The sequence below is a fragment of the Mustelus asterias genome, chromosome 8, assembly GCF_964213995.1.
Source record: "Mustelus asterias chromosome 8, sMusAst1.hap1.1, whole genome shotgun sequence".
In the NCBI taxonomy this organism is placed as follows: domain Eukaryota; kingdom Metazoa; phylum Chordata; class Chondrichthyes; order Carcharhiniformes; family Triakidae; genus Mustelus; species Mustelus asterias.
This window is the reverse complement of record NC_135808.1, coordinates 10689831-10708363: the sequence shown is the minus strand read 5'-3', so window position 1 is coordinate 10708363 and position 18533 is coordinate 10689831.

The following is an 18533-nucleotide window of genomic DNA, read 5'->3' as shown; positions in this document are numbered from 1 at the left end:
GGAAAAAGCTTCTGACTGTCCACTCTGTCCATGCCTCTCATAATCTTGTAGACTTCAATCAGGTCTCCCCTCAATCTCCGTCGCTCCAGTGAGAACAAATCAAGTTTCTCCAACCTCTCCTCATAGCTAATGCCCTCCATACCAGGCAACATCGTGGTAAATCTTTTCTGTACCCTCTCCAAAGCCTCCACACCCTACTCGTAGTGTGGCGTTTTTGGGGGTTATTCGGGATGAACAGCAGAAAGCCATCCCAAGGAGGAGGAAACATCCTGAGGGGAGGATGAGGCATCCATGGCTGGTGAGGGAAGTCAAGGAAAATATGAAAGCAAAAGGAAAAGCAGACAAAGTGGCGAGGATTAGTGGGAAGCCAGATGATTTGGAAGCCTTTAAGGTCAGCAGAGGACAACTAAAAAAGCAATAAAAGGGAGACAAAGAAATATGAGTGTAAGCTAGCTAGTAATATAAAAGAAAATAGGAAGAGTATTTTTTCAATATATAAAAGATTAGAGAGAGGCAAAAATAGATATTGGACCAGTGGAAAATGAGGCTGGAGTCGTAATAATAGGAAACAAAGAAATGGCAGAGGGACTGAATAGTTCCTTTGCATCAGTCTTCACGGTGGAAGACACCAGTGGGATGCCAGAGCTTCAGGGGAATCAGGGGGCACAAGTGAGAGTAGTGGCCATCACTAATGAGAAGGTTCTGGGGAAACTGAAAGGTCTGAAGGTGGGTAAATCACCTGGACCAGATGTACTACACCCCGGGGTTCTAAAAGAGATAGTTGAGGAAATTGTGGAGGCATTGGTGGTGATCTTTGAGGAATCACTGGAGGCAGGGAAGGTCCCAGAGGACAGGAAAGTAGCTAATGTAACACCAATGTTTAAGAAGGGAGGGAGGCAGCAGATGGGAAATTATCGGCAGGTTAGCCTGTCTTCAGTCATTGGCAAGATTTTAGAGTCCATTATTAAAGATGAGATCCTGGAGTACTTGGAAGTGCATGATAAAACAGGATGGAGTCAGCATGGCTTCGTCAAGGGGAGGTTATGTCTGACAAATCTGTTAGAGTTCTTTGGGGAGGGAACAAAGAAGTTCGATAAAGGAGAACCAGTGGACTGGATTTATTTAGATTTCCAAAAGGCCGTTGACAAGGTTTCACATTGCAGACTGTAAAATAAGTTAAGAGCCCACGGTCTTAAGGATAAAATCTGGCATGATAGAGGATTGGCTGACTGGCAGAAGGCAGAGAATGGGGATAAAGGAGTCTTTTTCAGGAAGGCAGCCGGTGACTAGTGGTGTGCCTCAGGGGTCAGTGCTGGACCATAACTTTTCACAATATACATTAACGATTTGGAGGAAGGAACTGAAGACACTATTGCTAAGTTTGCAGATGATACAAAAATATGTAGAGGGGCAGGGAGTATTGAGGAAGCAGGGGGGTGCAGAATGACTTGCAAAGAAGTAGCAGATGGAATACAATGTGGAAAAGTGCGGGGTTATGCAATTCGGAAGGAGGAATGGAGGCATAGAATATTTTCTAAATGGGGAAATGCTTCGCAAATCAGGGACACAAAGAGATTTGGGAGTCATTGTTCAAGATTCTCTTGAGATTAACGTGCAGGTTCAGTCGGCAGTTAGGAAAGCAAATGCAATGCCAGCATTCATGTCGAGAGGGCTAGAATACAAGAGCAGGGATGTACTTCTGAGGCTGCATAAGGCTCTGATCAGACCCCATTTGGAGTATTGTGAGCTGTTATGGGCCTCGTATCTACAGAACGATGGGCTGGCCTTAGAAAGGGTCCAGAAGATGTGCACAAAAATGATCCCTGGTATGAAGAGCTTGTCATCTGAGGAACGGTTGGGCGCTCTGGGTCTGCACTCTTTGGAGTTTAGAACGATGAGGGGGGATTTTATTGAAACTTACAAGATACAACGAGGTCTGGATAGAATGGACGTGGTGAGGATGTTTCCGCTCGCAGGAAAAACGAGAACCAGAGGGCACAACCTCAGGCTAAAGGGATGATCCTTTAAAACAGAGATGAGGAGGAATTTCTTCAGCCCGAGAGTGGTGGATCTGTGGAACTCTTTGCTGCAGAAGGCTGTGGAGGCCAGGTCATTGAGTGTCATTAAGACAGGGATAAATATGTTATTGAGTAATAAGGGGATCAGGGGTTATGGGGAAAAGGCAGGAGAATGGGGATGAGACAAATACCATGATTGAATGGCGGAGCAGATTCGATGGGCCGAGTGGCCTAATTTGGTCCAATGTCTTATGATCAAAAGGTCTTATAGCAGCTTGGATGGTTCCTGCTCCGACCAAGACCACAAAAATCGACAAAAGGTTGTGAAGGTAGCCCAGTCCATTGCGCAAACTCGACTCCCAACTATTGAGTCCGTCTGCACTTCCTGCTGCCTCAGAAAAGCAGCCAGCAATATTGAGGACCCCACGCACCCCGGACAACCTCTCTCCCACCTTCTTCCGTCGGAAAAAAGGTACAAAAGTGTGAGGTCACTACCAACTGACTGAAGAATAGCTTCTTCCCTGCTGCCATCAGACTTTTGAATGGACCTACCCTATATTAAGTTTATATCCTAGCTTTGAGTGTAACGCTAAATTCTGCACCCTGTCCTTTCCTTTTCCCCGATGTGCTCGACAAACGGAATACTTTGTCTGTCTAGCGTGCAAGAAATAATACTTTACTCTGTATCCTGTGACAAAAATGAATCAATTCAAATCAATCGTATATTCTTCTGGAATTATTTCTGTTGTTTCAAGCCTGTCCACCCCAGAAATCCTCTGCTCGTTTACCACCTCCAGCCTCCAGAAATCTTGGTGTCTCTGTCTCTGCTTCCTTGTGTGTGTCCCTTCTTATCTCTCACCCTGAATCACTCTGCCTTTTACCCTCATTTCCTCCCAGAAGGTCATCTTGAAATGCATTTTCTTCTCCCATCACACGGAAGGCTGAGACAGTGCGAGTCGGAGTGGCTTAGATGGCTTATTGGCTTTCAGGGAACTTGGAGATCTAGATCTTCAAAAGTAAAGGGTCGAAACCTGTCCTGAGGGAGACAGATTTTTAATTAGATGTTTTGACTCACGGTGGTCACTGACATCTGGGTGGCTTGGTAAGAAATCCGTGGAATTTGTCTTGGTCGCGTCTGCCATTTAATGTGCAGTGTGGTGCACTTGGCCCTTTGCCTCAGAGTCTGTTATCACACAGTGTCACGACCTTCCACGGGGTATTTTTGGATGTGAACAGTGATATATGAATGACAGGTTCTGTAATGCATTCACCAGTGGGGTCACCTGACTTGAGGGACCAATCGAACCTGAGGGTGGGTAATCACCCCACAGAGTGGAGTCCTCTCTTGGGCAGAAGATATCTGGAAGGCACATAGAAGACATGTAGGAACTGGGGCATTAGGTGGGCTGCTCCCATAGCTGCTGGGAGTGGAGGGGGAGGGGGCTGCAAGCTCTGTGCAAGCTTTCCCCTGTAAATTGAGGCTTGTGTAATGAGGTCTGAGAATGAATCATTACACATCACTGCTCCAGAGGAACACGAAAACAATAATAAAAGAAGAAAGAGCAGCAAGAATTGTTTTGATGTTTGATTGGGAGTTGGTATTTCAATTACTTTACATTTTTTACAGTAAAACATTGAATGTTTACAGGACGGCTTTTTGGAACAGCTTGTGATGGAGCCCACGAGGGAACAGGCTATTCTGGACTTAGTGTTATGTAATGAGCCAGACGTGATAAAAGATCTTAAAGTAAGGGAACACTTAGGAAGCAGTGATCATAATATGGTAGAATTCAGTCTGCAATTTGAAAGAAGGAAGGCAGAATCAGATGTGAAGGTTCTACAGTTAAATAAAGGTAATTACAGGCGCATGAGGGAGGAACTGACAAAAATCGACTGGAAGCAGAGCCTAGTGGGAAAGACAGTAGAACAGCAATGGCAGGAGTTTCTGGGAGTAATTGAGGACACAGTGCAGAGGTTCATCCCAAACAAAAGAAAGGTTATCAGAGGGGGGATTAGGCAGCCATGGCTGACAAAGGAAGTCAGGGAATGCATCAAGGCAAAAGAGAGAGCCTATAATGTGGCAAAGAGTAGTGGGAAGTCAGAAGATTGGGAAGGCTATAAAAACAAACAGAGGATAACAAAGAGAGAAATAAGGAAGGAGAGGATCAAATATGAAGGTAGGCTAGCCAGTAACATTAGGAATGATAGTAAAAGTTTCTTTAAATACATTAAAAACAAACGGGAGGCAAAAGTAGACATTGGGCCGCTCCAAAATGACGCTGGTAATCTAGTGATGGGAGACAAGGAAATAGCTGAGGAACTTAATAAGTACTTTGCGTCAGTCTTCACAGTAGAAGACATGAGTAATATCCCAACAATTCAGGAAAGTCAGGGGGCAGAGTTGAATATGGTTGCCATCACAAAGGAGAAAGTGCTAGAGAAACTAAAAGGTCTGAAAATTGATAAATCTCCGGGCCCAGATGGGCTACATCCTAGAGTTCTAAAGGAGATAGCTGAAGAAATAGTGGAGGCGTTAGTTATGATCTTTCAAAAGTCACTGGAGTCAGGGAAAGTCCCAGAGGATTGGAAAATCGCTGTTGTAACCCCACTGTTCAAGAAGGGAACAAGAAAAAAGATGGAAAATTATAGGCCAATTAGCCTAACCTCAGTTGTTGGCAAAATTCTAGAATCCATCGTTAAGGATGAGATTTCTAAATTCTTGGAAGTGCAGGGTCGGATTAAGACAAGTCAGCATGGATTTAGTAAGGGGAGGTCGTGCCTGACAAACCTGTTAGAGTTCTTTGAAGAGATAACAAATAGGTTAGACCAAGGAGAGCCAATGGATGTTATCTATCTTGACTTCCAAAAGGCCTTTGACAAGGTGCCTCACGGGAGACTGCTGAGTAAAATAAGGGCCCATGGTATTCGAGGCAAGGTACTAACATGGATTGACGATTGGCTGTCAGACAGAAGGCAGAGAGTTGGGATAAAAGGTTCTTTCTCAGAATGGCAACCGGTGACAAGTGGTGTCCCGCAGGGTTCAGTGTTGGGGCCACAGCTGTTCTCTTTATATATTAACGATCTAGATGACGGGACTGGGAGCATTCTGGCCAAGTTTGCCGATGATACAAAGATAGGTGGAGGGGCAGGTAGTATTGAGGAGGTGGGGAGGCTGCAGAAAGATTTAGACAGTTTAGGAGAGTGGTCCAAGAAGTGGCTGATGAAATTCAACGTGGGCAAGTGCGAGGTCGTACACTTTGGAAAAAAGAATAGAGGCATGGACTATTTTCTAAACGGTGACAAAATTCATAATGCTAAAGTGCAAAGGGACTTGGGAGTCCTAGTCCAGGATTCTCTAAAGGTAAACTTGCAGGTTGAGTCCGTAATTAAGAAAGCAAATGTAATGTTGTCATTTATCTCAAGAGGCTTGGAATACAAAAGCAGGGATGTACTTCTGAGGCTTTATAAAGCACTGGTTAGGCCCCATTTGGAGTACTGTGAGCAATTTTGGGCCCCACACCTCAGGAAGGACATACTGGCACTGGAGCGGGTCCAGCGGAGATTCACACGGATGATCCCAGGAATGGTAGGCCTGACATACGATGAACGTCTGAGGATCGTGGGATTATATTCATTGGAGTTTAGGAGGTTGAGGGGAGATCTGATAGAAACTTACAAGATAATGAACGGCTTAGATAGGATGGACGTAGGGAAGTTGTTTCCATTAACAGGGGAGACTAGGACGCGGGGGCACAGCCTTAGAATAAAAGGGAGTCACTTTAGAACAGAGATGAGGAGAAATTTCTTCAGCCAGAGAGTGGTGGGTCTGTGGAATTCATTGCCACAGAGGGCTGTGGAGGCCGAGACGTTGAGCGTCTTCAAGACAGAAATTGATAAATTCTTGATTTCTCGAGGAATTAAGGGCTATGGGGAGAGAGCGGGTAAATGGAGTTGAAATCAACCATGATTGAATGGTGGAGTGGACTCGATGGGCCGAATGGCCTTACTTCCGCTCCTATGTCTTATGGTCTTAAAACAAACTTTATTTAATATCACAGTTCAACTCTAACTCTAACAAATGAAGCAGTTTAAATATTCCCCATTGAACAACATTTAAAAGAAACAACTCTCATTTATTATTTATCACCATTGCAGTTCCAAACAAGCAACTTTCTTCTTACAGATTCAAAAACAACTTTAAATACAGTTAGCAACCAACAAGTAGTTTATTCAGTCTTGAAGCTTTCAGAGAGAGATTTTCAGTTGCACAGAAGCTTTTTGCCCTCTGTCTTTAAACAAACCCCAGCCCGAACTGAAAGGTGTGTTTGGCCTTTGGACATGGCGAGCTGCTTCCATTAATCACAGCATCACATGACCCTGTCAATCTAAACCCACTTTCCATTTCTTTCATTAAAACCTCAGGGGAGCCACATGGCTAAAATGAACAGTTATCCTGCTCCTCCAGCATCTGAGCTCTGTTCACTCAAGACTACCTGCAGTAAGGAACTGAACTTTTAAATAACATACAAAAACAATAGATATGTATACATGTATAGGAATATTACACTATCATCACACACGCTGCCCAGGCATATTTTTTCAGTTGCTATTTATGTCAATGGGTCCGAGGCTCCCTGAGACAGCTCTGCTGCGTCTGTCCCCCTGAGGGATGTTATAAAGCAGAGGTGGATCCACCCTCTGAGAACTACACAGAAACACCCACAGAGGAGTACCTCAACCGATCATCTGTAAAATGTGTGTGTGAAGTGGTGTGACCTGCTCTTCAGCAACTTCGAGTGATTAAATCAAAATAAATCCCTGACACTCTCTCTAAAATCAACACGTAACAATTTATTTATCGAACTAATAGTGAACAAATTAACTAAACTATTAACTGTTCCCAAATAAACAAGGTTCTAATGGTTAGGGGTTCAGATAAATACAATTCCAACTCTGGATAGGTGCAGGAAATATAGGGTTGTTGTAGTGGGAGACTTCAATTTCCCTGGTATAGACTGGAAATCGCTGAGGGCAGGGACTCTGGATGGGGAGGAATTTGTAAAATGTGTACAGGAGGGTTCGTTGGAACAATATGTGGACAGCCCGACTAGAGAGGGGGCTATACTGGACCTGGTACTGGGGAATGAGCCCGGTCAGGTCTTCAAAGTTTTGGTTGGGGAGCATGTGGCAAATAGTGACCACAATTCTGTTAGCTTTAGGATAGTGATGGAAAAGGATGAGTTGTGTCCCAAGGGTAAGGTGTTGGATTGGGGGAAGGCTAACTTTATTGGGATCAGGCAGAAATTGGCAGCTCTTGATTGGGAGAGGCTGTTTGAGGGTAAATCCACATCTGGTATGTGGCAGTCTTTTAAGGAACGGTTGTTAGGGCTACAGGACAAGCATGTGCCTGTAAAAAAGAAGGATAGGAAGGGTAGGATTAGAGAACCGTGGATAACCAGGGAAATTGAGGGACTGGTCAAAAGGAAAAGAGAGGCGTATGTTAGGTCCAAGCAGCTAAAAACAGAGGGAGCTCTGGAGGAGTACATTGAAAGTAGGAAAATACTCAAACGGGGAATTAGAAGAGCAAAAAGGGGTCACGAAATGTTCTTGGCAGACAGGATTAAGGAGAATCCCAAGGCATTTTATTCATACGTTAGGAACAAAAGGGTTGTTAGGGAAAAAATCGGACCTCTCAGGGACAAAAGTGGGGACTTATGCTTGGAGCCCAAAGAGGTAGGGGAGATCCTAAATGAATACTTTGCGTCGGTATTCACAAAGGAGAGGGATGTGTTGACTGGGAGTGTCTCGGAGGGGAGTGTTGAACCGTTGGAGAAAATCTCCATTACAAAGGAGGAAGTGTTAGGTTTGTTAGAGAATATAAAGACTGACAAATCCCCAGGGCCTGATGGAATCTATCCAAGGCTGCTCAGGGAGACGAGAGGTGAAATCGTTGGGCCTCTGACGCAAATCTTTGTCTCGTCACTGGACACAGGTGAGGTCCCAGAGGATTGGAGGATAGCCAATGTGGTCCCGTTATTTAAGAAGGGTAGGAAGGATAACCCGGGTAATTATAGGCCGGTGAGCTTGACGTCCGTGGTGGGGAAGTTGTTGGAGAAGATTCTTAAAGATAGGATGTATGCGCATTTAGAAAGGAATAAACTCATTAACGATAGTCAACATGGTTTTGTGAGAGGGAGGTCATGCCTCACTAACCTGGTGGTGTTTTTTGAAGAAGTGACCAAAATGGTTGACGAAGGAAGGGCCGTGGATGTTGTCTATATGGACTTTAGTAAAGCGTTTGACAAAGTCCCTCATGGTAGGCTAGTGAAAAAGGTTGGATCCCATGGGATAAAGGGGGAGGTGGCTAGATGGGTGGAGAACTGGCTTGGTCATAGAAGACAGAGGGTGGTAGTGGAAGGGTCTTTTTCCGGCTGGAGGCCTGTGACTAGTGGTGTTCCACAGGGCTCTGTATTGGGACCTCTGCTGTTTGTGATTTACATAAATGATCTGGAAGAAGGAGTAACTGGGGTGATCAGTAAGTTTGCGGACGACACAAAACTGGCAGGACTTGCAGACAGTGAGGAACATAGTCAGAGGCTACAGAAGGATATAGATAGGCTGGAAATTTGGGCAAGGAAATGGCAGATGGAGTTCAATCCTGATAAATGCGAAGTGATGCATTTTGGTGGGAATAATGTAGGGAGGAGCTACACGATAAATGGAAGAACCATAAAGGGTGTAGAGACGCAGAGGGACCTGGGTGTGCAAGTCCACAGATCTTTGAAGGTGACGTCACAGGTGGAGAAGGTGGTGAAGAAGGCATATGGCATGCTTGCCTTTATAGGACGGGGCATAGAGTATAAAAGTTGGGGTCTGATGTTGCAGATGTATAGAACGTTGGTTCGGCCGCATTTGGAATACTGCGTCCAGTTCTGGTCGCCACACTACCAGAAGGACGTGGAGGCTTTGGAGAGAGTACAGAGGAGGTTTACCAGGATGTTGCCTGGTATGGAGGGGCTTGGTTATGAGGAGAGATTGGGGAAACTGGGGTTGTTCTCCTTGGAAAGACGGAGGATGAGGGGAGACTTAATAGAGGTGTATAAAATTATGAAAGGCATAGATAGGGTGAACGGTGGGAAGCTTTTCCCCGGGTCGGTGGTGACGTTCACGAGGGGTCATAGGTTCAAGGTGAAGGGGGGGAGGTTTAACACAGATATCAGAAGGACATATTTTACACAGAGGGTCGTGGGGGCCTGGAATGTGTTGCCGGGCAAGGTGGTGGAGGCGGACACACTGGGAACGTTTAAGACTTATCTAGACAGCTATATGAACGGAGTGGGAATGGAGGGATACAAAAGAGTGGTCTAGTTTGGACCAGGTAGCGGCGCGGGCTAATTGTTCCTTGTTTCTCGTTTTAAGGCTTCATTCTATGATGTTCGTGGAAGTGGAAATTACTAGGGTTGGGAAGCATTTTCCGATCAGGACCATTGTGATCTCCTGGACTCGTTTCGATCGCCTCAGGGGGTCGGAGAGGAATTTCCCAGATTTTTTTTTCCCCATATTGGCCCTGGGGTTTTTCACTCTGGGTTTTCGCCTCTCCCTGGAGATCACATGGTCTGGAATGGGGGGGTGGGGGTGAGTTAATAGGTTGTAATGAACAAAGCATCGTAGCTGTGAGGGACAGCTCGGTGGATAGGATATTGGTATGTAGATAGGCTGAAAAATTGGGCGGGGATCCTGGATTCAGGATTCATTCCTGGACCGGGGAGCGGCGCGGGCTTGGAGGGCCGAAGGGCCTGTTCCTGTGCTGTATTGTTCTTTGTTCTTTGTTCTTTGTTCTATTAGCAAAATAGAATTTCGACACTCTCAAAATTACCACCAGGTTTGGCATTTTCTGGAATATTCTGGGGCTTCTGTGTTGATCCTTCTGTCTGAAAATTCTTTCTTCCTTGGTACCTTTGCTCTTTCGATGGTGCTTTCTCTAAGACATCGATGAAGCTATAAGAGCCAGTGATTCTCTCTCTCTCTCTCTCTATCCCTATCTCTGTCACAAGAGCGAGAGAGCGAGAGAGAACCAGCGAGAAAGAGAGAGAGAGAGAAAGAGAGAGCTGAGCAGAGAGTTGTTAACTCTGGCAGTTGGCAGTTGCTCTCTCTTCTTTGTCCCACTGCCCCTTCTTTTATACCCGTGATGACATATCAATATTTTATAACAATAGAGAGGGGCGAAGTATAACTCAGACATCAGAGGGACGTTTTTTACACAGAGGGTGGTGGGGGCCTGGAATGCGCTGCCAAGTAGGGTGGTGGAGGCAGGCACGCTGACATCGTTTAAGACTTACCTGGATAGTCACATGAGCAGCCTGGGAATGGAGGGATACAAACGATTGGTCTAGTTGGACCAAGGAGCGGCACAGGCTTGGAGGGCCGAAGGGCCTGTTTCCTGTGCTGTACTGTTCTTTTTTCTTTGTTCTTTGTTTGTTCTTTGTTCTTTGTAATAGGATTGGTCCTAGGTTGTCAAAACCATCAGATTTAAATTCAATATGTTCTTGTATCTAAGTGCCTGATTCAAATTGATTGGCTAAACTCAAGATTTGGTAACACTGCTGTTTGGCCTTTCGATACAAATGTTTCACTTTGGGCTCTCTGTGTACTTACAGTTTTGAAAATCATTAAGTCCAGATAAAGTGCCACCTTTTATCGGGACCATGCAATGCTTTTCCCCCGAGCATTTTACAATTTGTTTACAATTTCACCAACACCAAATTCTAACTTTGCAACAGGGAGCTCTCTGGAAAGGCCAACCCGCGCCCTCCCTTTTCTCAACACCCCCCTCTCCCTGCCCTCCCCGGCAGCCTCACACAGAGCCAGTTTCACACTTGTTGGCTTCGTCGTCACTTCTGGGCCCATTGACTGCCCAACAGGTGAAAAATTCAGGCCATTGTTATCCGTTTGTTTCAATGGGTTTCTGTAGTGACAGATTCAACAGAGTGAGTCTTAATACATTATTGCAAATCTCCCAGTGTAGTGGTTGCAGCCGACTGAATAATATTGTTATTTCTTGAAAGTGCTGTGAAGTTGTATTTGTAAAGATGTCAAGAATGTAAGAATGCTTGAGAGGAAAAAAACATCATGTGGTCCCATGAACAGTTGGTTTTGGTTTCAGTTCTTGCAGGTTTAAAATCATGGAATCATAGAAACCCGACAGTGCAGAAGGAGGCCATTCGGCCCATCGAGTCTACACCGAGAACAATCCCACCCTGGCCCTCTACCTGCAACTTCACATATTTACCCTGATAATCCTCTGACACACACAGCCCGAGACACTAAGGGGCAATTTAGCATGGCCAATCAACCTACCCCGCACATATTTGGACTGTGGGAGGAAACCGGACCACCCGGAAGAAACCCACGTGGACACAGGGAGAACGTGTAAATTCCACACATACAGTGACCCAAGCCGGGAATCGAACCCAAGTCCCTGGAGCAGTGAGGCAGCAGTGCTAACCACTGTGCCACCCCTAAAATGCAAAGTATGTACTGAATCCAAGCTGAAACATTTGTTTCTGAGGCCAGAAAGCAGGGTGACCTTGGTAACAGGCTTCAGGCATTTGAACGTTTGAATTTTGCCCAAATAATTAAAAGCAGGCACTCAGCTACAAAGAACCTATAAAATTTGAATTTGATGATGTTGGAAAAATCAAACCAATCCAATTGTGGCAAAATTGATAGGTCATCACAGGTATAAAAGATTGTGCAAAAGGGAAAAGAGTTGTTAACTGTCACCTCTCAAGTCTGAAGAGGGAGAGACCAGCTCTTCCCCCTGCCAGCTTTACATTTTACCTGCTTTATATTTTACCAGCCCGCCCATCACGGGAATCGGAGCGGGCAAGGGGCATGACATGAAAAGATCCTCCATTAATGGTAGGGTGTTGTGGAGAGTTACAGAACAAAGAGATCTGGGGGTACATGTTCATAGCTCCTTGAAAGTGGAGTCACAGGTGGACAGAGTGGTGAAGAAGGCATTCAGCATGTTTGGTTTCATTGGTCAGAACATTGAATACAGGAGTTGGGATGTCTGTTGAAGTTGTACAAGACATTGGAATTTACACTTGGAATACTGTGTACAGTTCTGGTCACCCTATTATAGAAAGGATATTATTAAACTAGAAAGAGTGCAGAAAAGATTTACTAGGATGCTACCAGGACTTGATGGTTTGAGTTATAAGGAGAGGCTGGATAGACTGGGACTTTTTTCTCTGGAGCGTAGGAGGCTGAGTGGTGATCTTATAGAGGTCTATAAAATAATGAGGGGCATAGATCAGCGAGAAAGTCAATATCTTTTCCCAAAGGTAGGGGAGTCTAAAACTAGAGGGCATAGGTTTAAGGTGAGAGGGGAGAGATATCAAAGTGTCCAGAGGGACAATTTTTTTTCACACAGAGGGTGGTGAGTGTCTGGAACAAGCTGCCAGAGGTAGTAATAGGGGAGGGTACAGTTTTGTCTTCTAAAAAGTGTTTAGACAGTTACATGGGTAAGATGGGTGTGGAGGGACATGGGCTAAATGCAGGCAATTGGTACGAGCTTGGAGTTTTAAAAAAAAGCGCGGCATGGACAAGTTGGGCCGAAGGGCCTGTTTCCATGCTGTGAACCTCTATGACTCTATGAGATCCGTTGATCTCGGGTAGGATGTTTCCAGTTTTGGGACAAACAAAAGTCGGAATATCCCACCCAGTGAAAAGTATAGATTCTTGTGCGCTATACAGGCAAAGCATCACGTACATAAAGTACAGACATAGCGGAGAAGGAAAGGAGAGGGTGCAGAGAGTAATGTTAAAGGCATACAGCTCGGTTGTAGAGAAAGATCAACTTCATATATGGTCGGTCCAATCAAAAAAAGCCTGATGGCAGCAAGGAAGAAGCAATTAATGAATCAGTTGGATCGTGACCTCAAGCATTTGTATCTTTTTCCGGATGGAAGAAGGTGGAAGAGAGAATGTCCGGGGTGTGTGGGGTTCTTCATTATGCTGGCTGCTTTTACGAGGCGGGGTGTGGCGGGGGGGGGGGGGGGGTGTAGACAGAGTCAATAGATGGGAGGCTGATTTGCGTTATGGACCGAGCTACATTCATGACTGTTTGTAGTTTCTTGCGGTCTTGGATAGAGCAGGAGCCAGACCAAGCTGTGAAACAATCACGAGAATGCTTTCTATCATGCCTCTGTAAAAGTTAGTGAGAGTCGATATGCTGAATTTCCTTAGCCCCAGAATATTCTTCCTGAATTTTCTCCAAATCTCTCACTCTGAAACTTTCCACTAATTTACCAAATTTAAAACCACACGCTGGCAGAGCAAATCCCCTCAGCTCCTGGTCAGAATGTGGTAGGTTCCAGTCCCAGGCCAAGACTTAGAGTCATGGAGTCATATCGACTCATTGACTTGAAGTCAATAATAAAGGCTGGCACTCCATTCCAGCACTGAGGGGGTGCTGCACTTCCACCGGTGCTGTCTTTAAGAGAAAATCTTCAATCAAAATCTCTTCTGTTCCCCCAGACAGACGTGAGACCACAGCTGGAGTATTGTGTGCATCCCTGGGTGTCACACTATAATGTAATGTCACCATAATCCCAGATGATCAAAGGCAGCTAATCCCTTTCAGGGGGAGAGGAGACTGGTGGTGATTTAACCTGAGGGTCACTGCACTGCAAGTGAGGGGCAAGGATAACCTCAGCCGGTGCGGGAAATTAACCCGTGCTGTTCGCATTGCTCTGCATCACCAACCAGCCGGCCAGCCATCTGAGCTCAGTGGCTAATATCAGGAGTCAGACTGACAGGATGTTCAAGTCAATGAAGAAGACTTCCGCATTGGGGACGTGAGTTCACTTCAACTCTCGGGAAAGCTGTGCACCGGATATGGAATTGGCCACCCACGGTGACTGATTTTCCTCTCTGTTGATGGGGAAGGTAATTGGATTTGGAGGCCAGCTCTCCGACACAGCCGAAAGTTAAAATTAACATCGGGTCCCCCCCAGCAGTTGTGAAACAGCTGAAGAGGCCGGATTGCTGCTTTCTCACACGGACACATTTCTCCTTCCCGGAAAACCTTGCGATTCGGTTCAAATTAAAACATCCACGTTAACTCTGATCGAATATGCGTATTTTATTCGGTCAAAGTATTTTGCAGTTTATTTATTGTTCCACAAGTAGACTTATATTAACACTGAATTGAAGTTACTGTGAAAATCCGCCATTGGCCGCACTCCGGAGAATTTATCGAGGCAGAGCAAATCCCCATATTTTTGGATGTGAAGAGTGATATATAAATGACAGGTTCTGTAATGCATTCACCAGTGGGGTCGCTCCAAGTTAGTCGGAGGAGGTGGTCTATATTTTAACTGTGTTGATGGTTGTCGATGGAATGTGGTTGGAGTCCCTAATTTGTTGCTGGAATTACTCCTGGAGTGAAGCACACAATCCTCACATTAATGCCAAAACAGAAAAGTTGCTGGGGTCGAATCTGGCTTCCTGATGTAATTTGGGATTCTGCTCCAGGGCACGAACACATGATCATACACAGACCTCAGTCCCCAGACACATTGGTGAATCTACTTTAAGCCTCACCTTTCACCCTGCCCTGGATCCAGGATGCAGTTTAACTATAAAAGCTGCCTTGTCAATCGGAACATCCACCCCCTGCAAAGGCAGAAAGGCAATGCAAAATTCTGGTCAATTGGTGGTTACTTCATTTAAATTGTCTTTTTTATTTTTGGTGGGTGCACATCTGACTGTCACACGCACTCACTGATCACGTTATCGCGCAAGCTTTACCTATTTATTCATTTCACAAGTAGGCTTACATTAACACTGCAATGAAGTTACTATGAATCTCCATTAGTCGCCACACTCCGGTGCCTGATCGGGCTGAGGAACAATTTAGCATGGCCGATGCACCTAACCAACACGTCTTTCGGACTGTGGGAGGAAACTGGAGCACCCGGAGGTAACCCACGCAGACACGGGGCGAACATGCAGATTCCGCATATACATCGACCCAAACCTGGAATCAAACCAGGGTCCCTGGCGCTATGAGGCAGCAGTGCTAACCATTGTGCCACCATGCTGCATGCCAAATCTTTCATTTGTAATTTCACACATTTATGTGTCGTGAGCATATCTGAACTTGAAACATAAAGTTCTGGCAGTTTAGCAATATTGTGTAACATATTGTGGCGATTTTTCCTTTAAAGGCAGCACAGCAGAAGAGGGTCACCTGACTTGAGAGACGAATCGGGACTGAGAGTGGGCAATCACCCCACGGAGTGGAGTCCTCTCTTGGGCAGAAGACATCTAGAAGGCACATAGTTGACATGGAGCAACTGGGGCAGCCAGTTGTCTGTTCCCATAGCTGTTGGGGGTGGAGAAGGAGAGGGCTGCGAGCCTCTATGCAAGCTTTTTCTTTTGAATGAATACTGGTGTGATGAGGTCTGAGCTTGCATCATCACACACCTCTTATCCAGAGGAGGCAATAAAACAATAACAAAGGAAGAAAGAGCAGCAAGAAATGTTTTGATGATTGATTGAGAGTTGGTATACAACATTTTTTATTGTGAAACAATTTGTTTAACACCACAGTTTAACTATAACACTAGCAAATAAAGCAGCTTAAATATTACCCATTGAACAACATTTTTAAAAAACAACTCCAATTTCAAACTAATTCAGTTCCAAATAAGCAACATTCTTCTTACAGATTCATAAGCAACTTTGAATACAATTACCAGCCAAAAATATACTTGCCATATGGGTGTAGTCATCCTTGAAGCTTTCAAAAAGAGATTTTGAGTTGCACAGAAGCTTTTAACCCTCTGTCTTTAAACAAACCCCTTTAAACAAACTGAAAACTGTTTTTGCCTTTGCTCCATAGCTAGCTGCTTCCATTAACCACAGTATCACATGACCCTGTCAATTTAAACCCACCTTCCATTTCTTGAATTAAACTCTCGTTCGATTCCTTCAACTAAAACCCCAGTGAACCTTTCATTTTTGTAAACAAAAGTCTGTTAGCTCTGTCCTAAGTAAACGTCCTAAGTAAAAGCCAACGTTGTCTACCTGATATGCTGCAAGAAAGGATGTCCCAAGGCATGGTACATTGGGGAAACTATGCAGACGCTGCGACAATGGATGAATGAACACTGCTCGACAATCAGCAGGCAAGACTGTTCTCTTCCTGTTGGGGAGCACTTCAGCGGTCACGGGCATTCGGCCTCTGATATTCGGGTAAGCGTTCTCCAAGGCGGCCTTCGCGACACACGACAGCGCAGAGTCGCTGAGCAGAAACTGATAGCCAAGTTCCGCACACACGAGGACGGCCTCAACCAGGATATTGGGTTCATGTCACACTATTTGTAACTCCCATAGTTGCGTGGACCTGCAGAGTTTCACTGGCTGTCTTGTCTGGAGACAATACACATCTTTATAGCCTGTCTTGATGCTCTCTCCACTCCCATTGTTTTGTTTCTTAAAGACTTGATTAGTTGTAAGTATTCGCATTCCAACCATTATTCATGTAAATTGAGTCTGTGTCTTTATAAGCTCTGTTTGTGAACAGAATTCCCACTCACCTGAAGAAGGGGCTTAGAGCTTCGATAGCTTGTGTGGCTTTTGCTACCAAATAAACCTGTTGGACTTTAACCTGGTGTTGTTAAACTTCTTACTAAGTAAATAATACATGGCTAAAATGAGAAATTATCCTGCTCTCCCAGCATCTGAGCTGTATTCCCTCAAGACATGCCGACTATCTGTAGTAAGTAATGGAACTTTAAATCATTCCCCTTATCATTAAAACAATATGTAAGCATACATAGAACATAGAACATAGAACAGCACAGAACAGGCCCTTTGGCCCACGATGTCTGAAACCAAGATCAAGCTATCCCACTCCCTATCATCCTGGTGTGCTCCATGTGCCTATCCAATAACCGCTTAAATGGTCCTAAAGTGTCTGACTCCACTACCACTGCAGGCAGTCCATTCCACACCCCAACCACTCTCTGAGTAAAGAACCTACCTCGGACATCCTTCCTATATCTCCCACCATGAACCCTATAGTTATGCCCCCTTGTAATAGCTCCATCCACTCGAGGAAATAGTCTTTGAACGTTCACTCCATCTATCCCCTTCATCATTTTATAAACCTCTATTAAGTCTCCCCTCAACCTCCTCCGCTCCAGAGAGAACAGCCCTAGCTCCCTCAACCTTTCCTCATAAGACCTACCCTCCAAACCAGGCAGCATCCTGGTAAATCTCCTTTGCACTCTTTCCAGTGCTTCCACATCCTTCTTATAGTGAGGTGACCAGAACTGCACACAATATTCCAAATGTGGTCTCACCAAGGTCCTGTACAGTTGCAGCATAACCCCACGGTTCTTAAATCCCAACCCCCTGTTAATAAAAGCTAACAGACTATAGGCCTTCTTCACAGCTCTATCCACTTGAGTGGCAACCTTCAGAGACCTGTGGATATGGACACCAAGGTCTCTCTGTTCCTCCAGTCTTCAGAACCCTACCTTTGACCCTGTAATCCACATTTAAATTTGTCCTACCAAAATGAATCACCTCACGTTTATCAGGATTAAACTCCATCTGCCAATTTTCAGCCCAGCTTTGCATCCTATCTATGTCTCTTTGCAGTCTACAACAGCCCTTCACCTCATCCACTACTCCACCAATCTTGGTGTCATCAGCAAATTTACTGATCCACCCTTCAGCCCCCTCCTCTAATTCATTAATAAAAATCACAAATAGCAGAGGACCAAGCACTGATCCCTGTGGCACTCCGCTAGCAACCTGCCCCCAGTCCGAAAATTTTCCATCCACCACCACACTCTGTCTTCGATCAGATAGCCAGTTACCTATCCAATCGGCCAACTTCCCCTCCATCCCACACCTCCTCACTTTCATCATAAGCCGACCATGGGGGACCTTATCAAACGCCTTACTAAAATCCATGTATATGACATCAACTGCCCTACCTTCATCAACACACTTAGTTACCGCATCAAAAAATTCTATCAAATTTGTGAGGCACGACTTTCCCTTCATGAATCCGTGCTGACTATCCCAGATTAATCCGCATCTTTCTAAATGGTCATAAATCCCATCCCTAAGGACCTTTTCCATCAACTTACCAACCACCGAAGTAAGACTAACCGGCTTATAATTACCAGGGTCATTTCTATTCCCTTTCTTAAACAGAGGAAAAACATTCGCCACTCTCCAGTCCTCTGGCACCATCCCCATGGACAGTGAGGACCCAAAGATCATAGCCAAAGGCTCTGCAATCTCATCCCTTGCCTCCCAAAGAATCCTAGGATATATTTAATCAGGCCCAGGGGACTTATCGACCTTCAGTTTATTCAAAATTGCTAGTACATCCTCCTTCCGAACATCTACTTCCTCCAGCCGATTAGCCTGTGACACCTTCTCTTCCTCAAAAACATGGCCCCTTTCCTTGGTGAACACTGA